This window comes from Balaenoptera musculus, chromosome 2, assembly GCF_009873245.2.
Source record: "Balaenoptera musculus isolate JJ_BM4_2016_0621 chromosome 2, mBalMus1.pri.v3, whole genome shotgun sequence".
NCBI lineage: Eukaryota > Metazoa > Chordata > Mammalia > Artiodactyla > Balaenopteridae > Balaenoptera > Balaenoptera musculus.
In genome coordinates, this window is record NC_045786.1 from 20,837,579 (window position 1) to 20,852,698 (window position 15,120).

Consider the following 15,120-nt stretch of genomic DNA (forward strand, 5'->3'; position numbering starts at 1 on the left):
GGCTTATGATCACATTCAGTACATACGTAGGGGGAGAAAGCACCTGAGACAAAGTGGAACCAAGATCCTGCATCACGGCAGAACGAGACGCTCTATGGTTCTTTAAACGATGCCAATCACATCGTTGTGCATGATCTGCAGATCTGCAGAGCACAGAAAGCTGCCACCATTTCCAATTAAAATAAATTCCTCAAATGACTTTCATGGGTTCTCTTGCTTCATATTTCATCCTACCCCAAGGAACGTCGCAGCCACAGGGTAGATGGAATCAGTGGCTGTGCAAATGCTTTTATTATAATGGGCCCTATTCTCTCTGAACCTTTAATTTCCCCAGTGGACTTCCCTTACTTGCCAGCCACAGCTCTGGGCTTTATCTAATTGAAATGAAAGGGGAATGGTACTTGGCTCTGGCACTGAAATGATGGGAAACGATTATCAGGCGGTCGAGACCACGTGCACCTAATGCCTGCCAGGGTCTTCAAAACACAAGAGGAAGAGGTAAGAGGGAGCAGTATCAGGGGACAAGAGGCTAAATAATTCAGAGCTGCTTCGTTTATTCTCAAAGGCAAGAATGCTCTTATGCACAGAACATAGGCCTGGAGTTGTGGGGTCTACTTGTATTCCCACTCTACTCATTAACATGCTCAATTTGTAGAGAAGAGACTAGCATGAGAATGGAATGCTTAGGAGTCAGTAAGTAGACCTGCCTTTTAAGAAAAGGTGCTGTGGGAGCCCAGGGGAGCAGATACTTCATTCTGCCTGGTGAGGGAGGTGGGGGGATTTGTGGCAAAGGGCCCATCTGCTTCGAGTCCTAAAGGCTGGTTGGACTTGCCAGCAGAGGAAGGGGGTGGCTCTTGAAACGAATGGACAACCCCACACAAGGACACGGTGGTGAGAAAGCCCTCAGTCCTCCTGGAGGGAGTCCACAGTATGAGGGTGGAAGGCACGAGAAGGGGCTGCCAGGGCAGCCAGCATCCAGGCCTTAGAGGAACCCACGTGCTAAGGAGCTGAAATTTCCTCTAAAAGTCAACGATCAGGCATAGAATATTTAAGGAGCAAGGCAATGAGATCCCATTTGCGTCCTTGAAAAGTCATTTTTGGCTGCAGTGTGGAGGATGGATGGTAGAAGAGAGACACAGGAGGCAGGGAGAACAGTTAAGAGGCTACTGCAACAGCCCACGTAAAGCGGGGAAGGTCTAAACCTCAGAGGTAACTGGCTGGTTGTAGGGATGAGGGGGCAGCGGAACCCCAGGCCTGGACAACTAAATGTGTAGTGGGATCACTGCTATTCATTTCACTTTTGTGTCCTATATATAACTGCCTAAATAGGGAAAACACGAGAAAGCAGTTTGGGGAGGGGGTGTAGAGACTGATGGGCACAGGTCAGGACACGCTGCATTTGGGGTGAAGTTGGAAATGTGGGTCTCAAGCTGTTGGGACAGCTCTGGGAGGTGGCGGAAGCCCCAGGCGTGGCTGAAACTGTCCAGAGAGGGAAATGCAGAGTGAAGAGAGACAAGAGCCAGGGGCAGAACTGTGGAGAACAGCCAGGAAGAGGAGCCTAAGAGGGACAGAGCAAAGGGCCATCCAGAGAAGCAGGAGCAGAACAGCTGGCCCCACTGGAGCCACGCAGGGAGTTTCAAGAACAAGGCGATGGTCAGAGCAAGTGCTCTTAGACGCTACGATGAAAACGTCCCAGTATCCTTCTGGGTTTGGCAATACAATTTTTTTTTTTAAGGGAATTTATCAAAACAGTTTCTGTGGGGTGGGAGGGGCCAGAATGCCAGCTTGTAGGCAGCGGGAGAGTAACAGGAAAGGTAACAGTTGATATGAGAAATGCAGACAACTATTTCAAGAAGATTAGCTCTAAGTGGGGAAGACAGGAGGCTCGGTGGAGGATGGGGGAGGAGGATGGGGCTGGGGTCTCTCCTTTCCAGATAGGAAAGACTTGTAACAGGTCAATGAGCTGAAAAGACTCAAATGAGGTTCACAGGTTCAAGGGATAAGAGACAAGAGATAAGTGTACCAACGTTATGTATAGGACACAAAAATGAAATGAACGACTCTTGCCCTTGGGAAGATGCCGACCCAACATGGTCGTTGATAGGCACATATATAAAGGAGAAAAGATGGTGACCAGCATCAGAAAAGCAGCACAGAGAGAGCGCCGTGAGCATTCAGATCCATCTGTGACGCACACGGAGGTCTGGAGGAGGAAATGTGGGAGCAGTAAGGACAGAATCATTCGACTCTAAAGCTGCAAAGGGCCCTGGGAATCATTTCATCCAATGTTCTCAATGTATAGGTCTGAAGGGAATAAGTGACTTCACTAAGGACACACAGATGGTTAATGACAGAGTTGGGATCAGAAATCTAAGCTCCCTACTCTTAATCCAGTGCCGATTCCCCCAAAGCACATTGCTTCCCCCCAAAATGCCCAACACGGGATTTGGACTTATGAGCCTACGATGCTGAACTGCAGGCTTCACTCACTGCAGGCACCAGACAGACACTCAGTTGAAGGCGCCAGCAATATCCCCTTGGGTGAAAGTAATCTTCCTCTGCCCTCGCATCATGCTTTATCTACGGAGCTTTAAGACGCGTATTGCACGAAGACTTGACTCTGGGTTTTCCTGCTGCTGCTGAGAGAATTAGCTCTGATTCTGACCTAAGACTATCCAGAAGGCTCAGGAATGTAGCAGTGGTAGCTACGGCCACTGCTGACTTAAACTTGGTTTCGGTCTTTCTGGGGCTCTGAAGGGGAAAAAAGTCAACCTCACAGAGATCTGGATTGTCAGACCAAGGTGAATTCTGAATGCGTGGTCACCCTACTCCAGCGATGTTCTGAAGACAATTTAGATAATGTATGTAAAGCGCCGTGACCTTCTTGGAGAGAGGTATTCAATCAGGACTGTATTAAGAATGGCTCATTACCATGAACAGTTCATTTGAGTTACAAATTCCTGATCAGATACAGGATGTAAATGTCAAGGAAGACAAAAAAAACACATGGTTTGGAGGAGTCGTTCTCATAATGTGTGTCACTTCCTCAAAGTCTCATGATTCCAAGAACTTTGGGAGATTTGTTGAGTGGAGTAGGGAAGTTATTGTAAAGGAAGGGGTATTCTAGTTTAAACTTTCAAATTATAATACAGGGATTCTTTCCCTGTAACAGGAAATGATGTCAAAGGTTTGACCCAGTAGGATGCTAAGACCACTCACACATTCGCTTATTTCTTTTTTTTTTTTTTTTAAATGAAGGCCTTTTGAAATATTGATCATATTTTTAGTTCAGTGAGATGTTTTTTTTTAAAATTAATTTATTTATATATTTATTTTTGGCTGTGTTGGGTCTTCGTTTCTTTGCGAGGGCTTTCTCTAGTTGCGGCAAGCGGGGGCCACTCTTCATCGCGGTGCGCAGGCCTCTCACTATCGCGGCCTCTCTTGTTGTGGAGCATAGGCTCCAAACGCGCAGGCTCAGTAGTTGTAGCTCACGGGCCCAGTTGCTCCGCGGCATGTGGGATCTTCCCAGACCAGGGCCCGAACCCGTGTCCCCTGCATTGGCAGGCGGATTCTCAACCACTGCACCACCAGGGAAGCCCCATTCGCTTATTTCTGCTTTGACCAGATGATCTGTTACACGGTGGGAATAATGCGTGAAAAAGAGTTCTGGTCATGATGGAGTATGTAACGTAAGGATGAGACAGACAGACCAGCCGTTTCCCACATGCAGTGTGGGAACTCAGAAGAGAGACACCCCACACAGTCAAAGGAACGGCAAGAAGGCATCTCAGCTGAAACCACGGTCAAGTTAGATCTTGAAGGGACCCTAACGCTAACCAGGACTTGAGTGAAGGGCATTTCAGGGAAGGAACAACAAATCTGAAGGAACAGAGTAAGAGAAACTAAGTCATATTGTTCCTGAAGAATGATGATGGGACATTCTAACCAACAGAGGAAGCAATCGATGTCACCAGAGATCATTCACCAAGCACAACGTAACTGAAGCATGACAAGACCAACAGTGAGGGATACATTCCTGGATCGGAGAAGTTCAAGTGCAGGGAAAACAATGCACATCTCAGCCCTGAATCAAAACTGCCCTGGACTGGCAGCCAGAGGCTCATCGCCTTCCTCAAGGACTGAAGGTGACCCCCACGGCGTCAAGAACTGAAGCTTGTCAACAGTGCTTCTGTCATGACGGGGAACTGGCACCTCCGATACCAGAGCTGGAGGGGCCGGAGGTCAGAGGTCTGCACTGTGCTCTGCACTGGGGAGGGTCCCAGGTGATGGCAGCAACAGGAGGAAGGGCCCGATAACTTGGCCGTCACCCTTCCAATCTCCTAACGTCCCACCAGATGCAAGGGAACCTCAGAGTTGAGGGTTGGGGCTGGATCCCTCCTCCTCCTGTCTATGGCGAGTGAGCACATCCTCTTCAAGAATTCTCCCAAGGAGTCTCCTGAGAGGCATGTTATTTTTTAAATTAATTTTTATCAGAGTAGAGTTGATTTACAATGTTGTGTTAGTTTCAGGCGTACAGCAAAGTGAATCAGTTATACATATACGTATATCCACTCTTTTTCAGATTCTTTTCCCATATAGGTCATTACAGTACTGAGTAGAGTTCCCTGTGCTATACAGTAGGTCCTTATTAGTGATCTATTTTATATATAGTAGTGTATATATGTCAATCCCAACCTCCCAATTTATCCCTCCCCCCGCTTTCCCCCTTGGTAACCATAAGTTTGTTTTCTACATCTATAACTGTTTTGTAGGTAAGTTAATTTGTACCTTTTTTTTTTAGATTCCACATATAAGTGATATCACATGATATTTGTCTTTCTCTGACTTACTTCACTCAGTATGACAATCTCTAGGTCCATCCATGTCACTGCAAATGGCAGTATTTCATTCTTTTTTATGGCTGAGTAATAGTCCGTTGTATATATGTTAAGAGGCATGTTAATTATACTGAGGCTGCATTATTAAGGCAGTTAATTATACTGATACTGTTTAACTCCAGCCATCACCAATGGATGAGTTAACCACCTTTAACGTGAGACTCCATCATCACACTGGATCAGCTGGGTCTGGAAAAACCTTCACTGGTCTGTATTGTCATGATTTGTCTACTTGGTCAGAGGAGTCTAGGCATTTTATAACCTCCGGCCTGTGACACTGACAGGGTATAGCCTCCCTGAGGGCTGGAGGAACAGCAGCAGTGAGTCTAAGACTTGAGTTCAGCTCAGCTGCCCTTGGAGCGAACTTCGACCACAACAGGGCTCTGCTTGTCTCACACCACCAGGCTCCCCTGTGGCAGAGGGCCTGTCCCAGGGAGGCAAAATCAAGTGCTTTGGAAACAGATCCTGGTTCCTGGCAGTGCATTTGACTTAACAGAGTTCATCAAGTTTACGTTTCAATGACGAAAGCCTTCCAAACCCATTTCCTTGAAGATTTCTTTGTACGTGAATTTCTTTTGCATTTTATTACAGAACAGTGACATCTTGCCTCCTGTTCAACAGTAAGGTACTGGGTAACTTGTTGGTTTCTATTTAGCCCTACTTATTTACAGGCAAGTGAAATCTATAAAATAGATAAACAACAAGGATTTACTGTAGAGCACAGGGAACTATATTCAATATTTTGCAATAAATTATAATGGAAAAGAATAAAAAAGGAACATAAATACATACATATATATGCATAACCAAATCACTTTGCTATACCCCTGAAACTAACGTAATATTGTAAATCAACTACACTTCAATTAAACAAACAAAAAGCAAAGGAAATCTAATGAAAGGAGGAATTGCAAGAGCTCCCTCCCTCCCTCTGGGGCGGGTACTGGAGTCAAGCAGCTTCTGGAGAAATCGGTGGTTTACTTCCACTTACATCTGTGTATTCAGTTTTGATCACATGCTTAGGGCACTGTGACTGCAGCCCACTGAGCTGCCGTTTCTCGGGGGTCTGATTAGGGTCTCACCATATGCAGGCCACTCCTCTCTGGCTTGGGCTGGTTTTCATCCCACACCTCCTCTCTCGTGGGAAGCTGTGAGTGTCGGAGGGCGCCAGCCTCCAGTACCAAGCCTCACCCTTTATCCTGCCTCCTAATGATGAGTGAGTGGCCTCTGGCCCTCTTTCTGCTTCTCCGCCACATACACATGGGGTCCCAGAATTGAGTTCCCTTATTGCTGACGGGACCTGCTGCTCCTCACTCCCGAACGCGTTTACCTTGGATGTGTGACCCGGGGGCCCAGCTGTGGCTCAAGGAAATGAAGGTGAGGACACAGCTGTGGGGCAAAGGCATCCCCCAAAGCCTGTGGGGGTGACAGCACGTGGAGGGAGCTGCAGAGGCCCCGTTACGAGTCCCATCACATCCCAGCGACAGAGACGCTGCTGGGCCACAAGCACCAGCATCCACGAACCAGGTTCTCTGGAGTCGCACAGTCTACCAAGTCAGCGTGATTCCTCCACATCTCTCTGCCTTAATCCTGTGATGGTTACGGGGGCGATTCTGAGTTGAAATAGGCAGTGTTAAGCCAGGTGGAGGCCGGAAGATAGAAGACCCGGGTGAAGGTGAGTTGGCTGGTTTCTCACACCCAGGAGAACGCATGTTGAAACTTGTTTAACTCCAGCCATCACCGATGGATGAATTAACCACCTTTAACGTGAGACTCAATAAAAACATGCCATTTTTAACATGAAATGGGTTTTACAGCGTCACTGTTCCGCCTATCATTATTAAACCCATCCTGACACCTAGAAAGCACAGCCGTGATGGCACATGCTATAAGCTTACTGCCCATAAAATATTTAAAGGGAGAAACAGAGGGGGGAGGGAAGAAGTGGATGCATGAAAGAGCCACACGCCAACCAAATGAGAAAATGAACAGACTCCAGCCAGGAGAGACGAACTGGGATTTTCCTTTTGCTCGCTGACAGTGCAGATGTGACTCCTGCAGAAGATACTTGGTATCCTGTTGGAGAGTGGACTGTGCGATACCAAAGGCACCCATGCTTCCTGAATTCTTCTCAAACAAGTTTTGTAAATGGGCAAAAACAAGTTTCAAAAGAACTGCCACCAACTGGATGCACGCCATCCCCCACAAGGAAAGTGTGTGTCTTGTCAAGGGACCTTCTACGACCATAAGGTACTCCCAGGGCTACAGAGGCTCCCCTACCTCTCTAGGTAGGAGATTCTGCCATTTCCGTCACTGTCCTTTATGCTCTGCGTAAAGGAGACTGGGAAGAAACAAAAGGAGTTTTAGGAATGTTGACTTATCAGTATTGAATAAGGACTTTTGAATTACTCTGATTTTTGAAAATGGTGACATCGCTAAACTTGCAAAAGCATCTTTAATAGAGTGATGCCTCTGTACGAATAGAGATGACAAAAGTCATGTGTTGGATGGGTCTAGACCAGCTTTTATCATCAGGACGAACCTGGTTTTGGAGCTCACTGCCATACTTGTTAAGTGAAGTGGAGAATTTAGGCAATTTTGGTGAAAACTGAGGAAATCTTCCCTGTGCTCTCAATTTTCCTGTGCTAAATAAGCACTGCTGTAGGCTCTTTATGTATGCTAACTAATTTAATTCTCACAACAGCCCTGAGATAGATGTGAATGAGGAACTTAAGGGGTGGGGGGAGGTGGGGGAGAGGGAAAGAAGGCGGGAGACAGAGAGAGATTAAAGAACTTGGTTAAGGCATTCAGGAAGTCAGCAGTGGAGCCGGGATTTGTGGGACTGTCTCCGGCTGGAGCATAAACCCCCAGCCACTCCTCCATACCGACCCTACCCCTAGCATATCCAGACAGCTGTGCTGTGAAATGGTGGTTTCTAAGAACCGAGAGCATTACCAAAATTCCTTTTCCATACTAGACATAATGACCATCTCAATCTATAGGGTACTTTCCAATTAGAAACTTACATATGAATGTGTGTAGCATACATGTGTATGTGTATATATATGTTTTTATGTATTTCACTTGCACAGATGAAATACATATTTTAAAAGCTTATTTAAATGAAAAAACAATTAAAAAAACCCCAGTTCACCTATTTTTCCCACCTCTCACCCCCTGCCTCTGGAAACCACCTATCTATTCTCTGTATCTATGAGTTTTGTTTTTTTTTTAAATTTTTAGATTTCACATATAAGGGAGATCATACAGTATTTGTCTTTGTCTGACTTATTTCACTTAGCATAATATCTTCAGGGTCCATCATGTTGCCCAAAGGCAAGATTTCATTTTTTTAATGGCTGAATAATATTTCATTATATGGTATATGTGTGTGTGTGTGTGTGTGTGTGTATATACATATATATATAAACATACATACATATATACATATACATACATACATATTTATATATGAAACAACTTCTTTATCCATTCATCCACCCAACCCTTAGGTTGCTTCCATATCTTGGCTACTGTAACTAATGCTGCAGTGAACACGGGGGTGCAGGTATCTTTTTCGAGTTAATGTTTTTGTTTCTTTCAGATAAATACCTAGAAGTAGAATTGATGTATCATATGGTAGTTCTATTTTTAATTTTTTGAGGAACCTCCACACTATTTTTCACAGTGGCTGCACATAGTGGCTGCATCAATTCACATTCCCACCAACAGTGGACAAAGGTTCCCTTTTTTCCACATCCTCACCAACACTGGTTATTTCTTGTTTTTTTGGTAAGAGCCATTCTAACAGGTGAGGTGATAGCTCACTGTGGTTTTGATTTGCAATTCCCTGAAGAACAGTGATGCTGAGTATCTTTTCATGTGCCTGTTGGCCATCTGTATGTCTTCTTAGGAAAAATGTCTATTCAGATCTTCTGGCCATTTTTTAATCAGATTTTTTTTTTTTGCTACTGAGTTTATGAGTTCTCTGTATATTCTGGATATTAATCCCTTGGATATATGATTTGCAAATATTTTCTCCCATTCAGTAGGTTGCCTTTTTGTTTTGTTGATAGTTTCCTTTGCTGTGCAGAAGCTTTTCAGTGTGATGTAGGCTCACTCATTTATTTTTTATTTTTTACTTTTTTTGTTTATTTATTTATTTATGACTGTGTTGGGTCTTCGTTTCTGTGCGAGGGCTTTCTCTAGTTGCGGCAAGCGGGGGCCACTCTTCATCGCGGTGCGCGGGCCTCTCACTATCGCGGCCTCTCTTGTTGCGGAGAACAGGCTCCAGACACGCAGGCTCAGTAATTGTGGCTCACGGGCCCAGTTGCTCCGCGGCATGTGGGATCTTCCCAGATCAGGGCTCGAACCCGTGTCCCCTGCATTAGCAGGCAGACTCTCAACCACTGCGCCACCAGGGAAGCCCTCACTCATTTATTTTTGCTTTTCTTGCCTTTGCTTTTGGTGTCAGTATCCAAGAAATCATCATCAAGAGCTATGTCAAGGAGCTTGCTACCTATGTTTTCTTCTAGGAGGTTTATAGTTTCAGGCCTTATGTTAAAATCTTTAATCCATTTCGTTAATTTCTGTGTATGGTGTAAGATGGTGGTCTAGTTTCAGTTTTGGCATGTGGCTGTCCAGTTTTCCCAACACCATTTATTGAAGAGATTGTCCTTTCCCCATTGTATATTCTTGGCTCCTCTGTTGTAAATTAATTGACCATATATGTGTGGGTTTATTTCTGGAGTCTCTATTCTGTTCCATTGATCTATGTGTCTGTTTTTATGCCAATCCCATACTCTTTTGATTACTACAGCTTTGTAATATACTTTGAAATAAGGGGCATGTTGCCTCCAGCTTTGTTCTTTCTCAAGATTGTTTTGCCTATTTGGGGTCTTTTGTGGTTCCATACAAATTTTAAGACTGTTTGTTCTGTTTCTGTGAAAATTATCATTGGAATTTTGATAGGGATTGCACTGAATCTGTAGATTGCCTTGGGCAGTATGGACATTTTAACAATATTAATTCTTCCAATCCATGAGCACAGAATACCTTTCCATTTATTTGTGTCTTCTTCCATTTCTTTCATTAATGTCCTGTAGTTTTCTATATACAGGTCTTTCACCTCCTTGGTTAAATTTATTACTAGGTATTTTATTATTTTTGATGCAACTGTAAATGGGACTGTTTTCTTAATTTCTCTTTCTGATATTTCATTACTAGTGAAGAGAAACACCACAGATTATTGTGTATTCATTTTGAATCCTGCAACTTTACTGATTTTGCTCATTAGACCTAACAGTTTTTTAATGGAGTCCAGGGTTTTCTCTATATAATATCATATCATTTGCAAATAGTAAGAGTTTTTATGAAAAGAATGAAGATAACTTAAGGGACTTACAGGATAACAAAAGGACTAACATTCACATTCTAGGTGATCCCAGAAGGAGAACAGAGAGACAAAGGGGAAGAATTATTATTTAAAGAAATAATGGCTAAAAGCTTCCCTAACCTGGGGATGGAAATAGACATCCAGATCCAGGAAGCCCGGAGAGCTGCAAATAAGATTAACTCAAAGAGAGCCACACAAAGGTACGTTATAATTAAAATGTCAAAAGTTAAAGACAAGGAGAGACTATTTTTTTTTTTAATATTAAAAGGAGAGACTATTAAAAGCAGCAAGAGAAAAACAACTTGTTACGTACAAGGGAGCCCCCATAAGACTATCAGCAGATTTTTCAGCAGAAACATTGCAGGCCATAAGTGAGTGGCACAATATATTCAAAGTGATGAGAGGAAAAACAAAAACAAAACCAAAAAAACTTCCAACCAAGACTACTCAACCCAGTAAAGTTAACATTCAGAATTGAAACAGAGATAAAGAATTTTCCAGACAAGCAGAAACCAACCGAATTCAACAATACATTAAAAAGGTCATACACCATGATCAAATGGGATTTATTCCAGGGATGCAAGGATGGTTCAACATCCGCAAATCAGTCAATGTGATACACCATATTAACAAAAATGAAGGGTAAAAATCATATGATCACCTCAGTAGATGCAGAAAAAGTATTTGACAAAATTCAACATCCATTTATGATAAAAAAAACTCTCAATAAAGTGAGTACAGAGGGAATGCACCTCAATATAATAAAGGCCATACATGACAAGCCCACAGGTAACATCATACTAAACAGTGAAAAACGGAAAGCCTTTCCTCTAAGGTCAGGAACAAGACAAGGATGCTCACTCTTGCCACTTTCATTCAACATAGTACTGGAAGTCCTGGCAAGAGAAATGAGGCAAGAAAAAGAAATAAATGACATCCAGACTGGAAAAGAGGAAGTAAAATATTTCAAATTAGCCTCAGAGCAAAAAAGATTGTCTAGATTTTCTCTATGAAAAAGGAAGGAAAGAAAACTTACAAGCCTGCCACGATTCAAAGAAAAAACAGCCTTATAGTTGTGTTAGGAAAGTATAGCTCCAATCTATGTGCCATTTGACCACAAGGGAACTATATGCGCTAATCCAGAGAGATTAAATGCTAGTTCTTCTACAATCCCTTCAGGCCATTTAAAATAGATGTGCAAAATGGAATTAGGACTCTGAGGTTTGTTTCATGGGCCAAGTTACCCAAAATGTTCTATACCTATGTTGATGAGAAACAAATTGATAACAAGCAAAATTAGCTGTCAGTTATTCTACGAGAGGAGAATAATAGTTTTGAATCACTGACATTAATTGATCCTACATTTTGTGGTTTCTTCACAAACTGTTAGTGCAAAAAAGTACACTGGAATCTATAAAATGAATCAAAGTGTAGACCACTTATTGGATAAGTCAGCATTTACAACAATAGGCATTGGTATTTGGCTTTATGCTAACTGACTGGATTGTACAATGCCTGTTTATTTGAATACTGCTTTGGAAATTCTGGATGACACTGAGTAGACAGTTGCCTTCTGAAGATGCAGAGTCCTTGGTGGAAGCAGTGTATGGGATTCATCTATGCCTTGAGTCACAGTACTATTCCAAATTGCTCCTTTGTGCATCTCTATTAACTAAGTTAACAGAGTACGTGCACAGAAAACTTTCAACCAATATTTGCTGACGTATATTTTTATAAAAGTGACCAAAGCAAAGAATAAAAGGGGATTTGAATATGACAATAACAAAGAAACCTAAGTGATCCTTTATCTTCCCATGGCAAATCACAACCAGGGGGAAAAAGCCTAGAGTGGAAATAAATTACTATTTCTTCCTAATAGCCATTGATACGTGTGACATGCTTAAAGCACTGCCTGCATAATATGTGCCCAGTAAAGTTATCATTATCATTGTCATTATTATTTTACAAAGCAAAAGGATTTCCCTGAGGGAAAAAGGAAAAGGTCCCATTCAAAAGCTGAGAGAACATACTAGAGGGAACAGCCTTTCTTGGTCACATGGGAAGTATACAGATAATACTGCTCCCGGCTTTTTCCAGATATACTAACAACCCAGTGAGGGAAAACAACCTATAGAACTCAGAATTATATGTCTGCTTTTGGCTTCTCAGGCTCCAAAGGCAGCCTTTTTTTTTTTTTTGGCTGTAATGACACTAGCTATTTACATTTCTGTTACAATCGTGTGGTACACTAGAGGGGAGAAGTCAAGCAGTGAAACCATTTAGTCCTGGCAAAAAAATAAAATAAAATAGTGCAGGAAAATTAGATTACTCTGGGTGGAATTCTATGAGGGGAGTTGGAGTCTGTTATGGTGATTAAGTCATCATTTCTGACAGATTACTCTAATCGGCTGTCAAATAGCATTCCCCAACCCCATCTGTAACTTGGCGTCCTCGCTACTCAGCCTATGTTACCTTCTGTGTATAAAACACATACACAAACAAGAGGAGGTACGGCCTGGCATTTACTACACTCATTAGCTATAATTAGGTTCTGTGTTTTCATACTAAATAATAACACGAGCTTCCATTTTGCTTTATTTATTCTTAAAATGAGAAGAAAAATGAATAGGCTCAAAATAGGAGGCATGGAACGTGAATGAAAAATAGTTGTTATAACAAAAAGCAAGCGTAAGGCTTTTCGAAGCATTGCTATTTAAGAAGAATGTTAATCCTTTATTAGTTTAATTTTTCTTGGAACTATTATATTACTTAGAGAGGTGAATCCATGACACTTTTTAAACCTTTTTAAACCTCTAGTCAGATTTGGTGCCTAATTAGCTGTGATTTCAGTAGAAGGTATTATTACTGTGTTTAGTGGTATTATTGTAAACAGAAAGCAATTTCTTTGATAAGATTTTGGTTCTTCCCTCTGTCACAGCATCTTTGAGCTCCCAAATAAATATGGTGACAAGCAAAGCAAAACTAGTTAAAACTGAACGACAGTATTTAGCTTTTCTGGAATTCTCTGTTTAGATCTACCTGTTTTAATGACAGAAGACTGGAGGGTCTAAAACTATTTTGAAAATGGAGGTAAGTGGAAAGACTTAATGTAAGAAGAGGCATGTAGGATTACGGTGCTGCTCAGGCAACACTATGACAATCACAAGCGCAGCAGAAGACCACACAAGGATTTTGGGTGACGCTTAGAGTATAACCACTCCTGATTAATAAGCCAAAATTTACAATATACAGATATCCTTTCTAACCATGATTTCATTCTGATTGTGGAACTGTCTTCCAAAATCAACGATGGATGCTCCAAGAGTTATTCTTCCAGATGTTACCCAGATGCTACATTAGACACGCGCCCTAATTGAGTCAGGAAAATACACACTGAAATAACAGTGCCTGACCTGGCCACGGAGGAGTGATTTAATGATCTGGTATTTCCCTTACATTTCCCATACGATGGTTCTTCAGGCCACAGACTTAGTATAATCTCGTATTTTAAGACAAATGAGTCTGGTTTCAACATAAACGGTCCTTTTGACATTAGCCTCGACCCATCATGACCACCTTTGGGCTCAGCTCGCACACGGCCTTGGCCTAAACCAGAGCCCAGCCCGCTGGGCTCGTGGTGCCTCCCTCCCCAACCCTGGCTGTTTCCAGGTGGTCGCCGTTACCCAGTTCTCAACACCCTGTGAACTGGGGGGAAGCAAGGCCTGCAGACTGGAGAGCGGATGGCACCGCCCCTCCCTCGCTGACCTGCACTCTGGGTGCAGATGCCCGTTTTGTTTAACCGGCCCTTCTGCCTGGGTCCACAGGGCCTGCAGACTCCTAGTAACCCAGTTCGGAATCTTAGCCAAACTGGGAGGCTGTTTCCTTCCCCGATCTCTCCACCCCCTTCCCAGGACTCAACTCAGTTCCTCACAATTCCTGGTACTGCTTCCTAGGATTATCTCTACTCAATTCCAGCCACACCCCTGCCTCGTCCCCATAGGAAATATCCTTTGGACAGTGAAAACTGCCCACATTGCACTTAAGATTTCGGTCATTCACTGGAAACATCGGTGCTGGGCTGAACTTGGTGCTAAAGAAGCATCATCTCAGGGATGGGAGCAGCTGCCGGGTCTGCGTTTCCAGGCCCCTCATGGAACCAATACCCTGGCTAAACTGGCTTACTTTTCTGCCTCTTGGAATTCTCACTTTAGATCTGTCTCCACCAAATTTCTTTTTCACTCCGGCTCACTCAGATTCCTGCAGTGGTCTCCATGCACTCTGGTCCTTGTCTCCCAGACCATCATACACACTGCTGCCTTACTTAATCCGTTGAAAACGCAGGTGTAATCATGTCTCTGTCCTGTTCAAAAACTTTCGATTATCTGCCAAATTAAATTCCAGCTCCTTGGCCTGTCTTTCAAGGAACTCCATGCTTTGCCCCCAAATTACCTTTTCAGGCTTACTTCTCATCATTGCTCTACATTTCCCTTCTCTTCCAGTCAAATTGGAGAACTCCCTCTTCCTGGTACTTCTGCCATAGGCTCACCCACAAAAAGGCATCATGACCCTTCCCGTGCATCTACACAGAGTATTTTCCTTGACAATACAACCGCTTTATATCTGTTACACAGAAACACCGATATGTCAAGTTACTAGGTTGATCATGTGAAATTGCCATTTTTGTAGATTGACAATGGTTGAATGGTGACAATTTCATACAGTGCAACCTCCTATAATGCATAGCAAGGAACTGTATTATCTTCATTTCAGATGACTCATAAGAAGCCCTAAACATTCAGTTTATGTGGGCTGTCTCCTTTGTCAGGC

At 43.0% G+C, this 15,120-nt stretch overlaps 1 protein-coding gene across 7 annotated transcripts in view; it reads right to left on the bottom strand.

Moving 5' to 3' along the window:
* The window catches only part of CELF2 (CUGBP Elav-like family member 2), a 525,035-nt gene that overhangs the window by 83,780 nt on the left and 426,135 nt on the right, over positions 1-15,120 (bottom strand). The gene's annotated exons all lie outside the window — the stretch shown is intronic.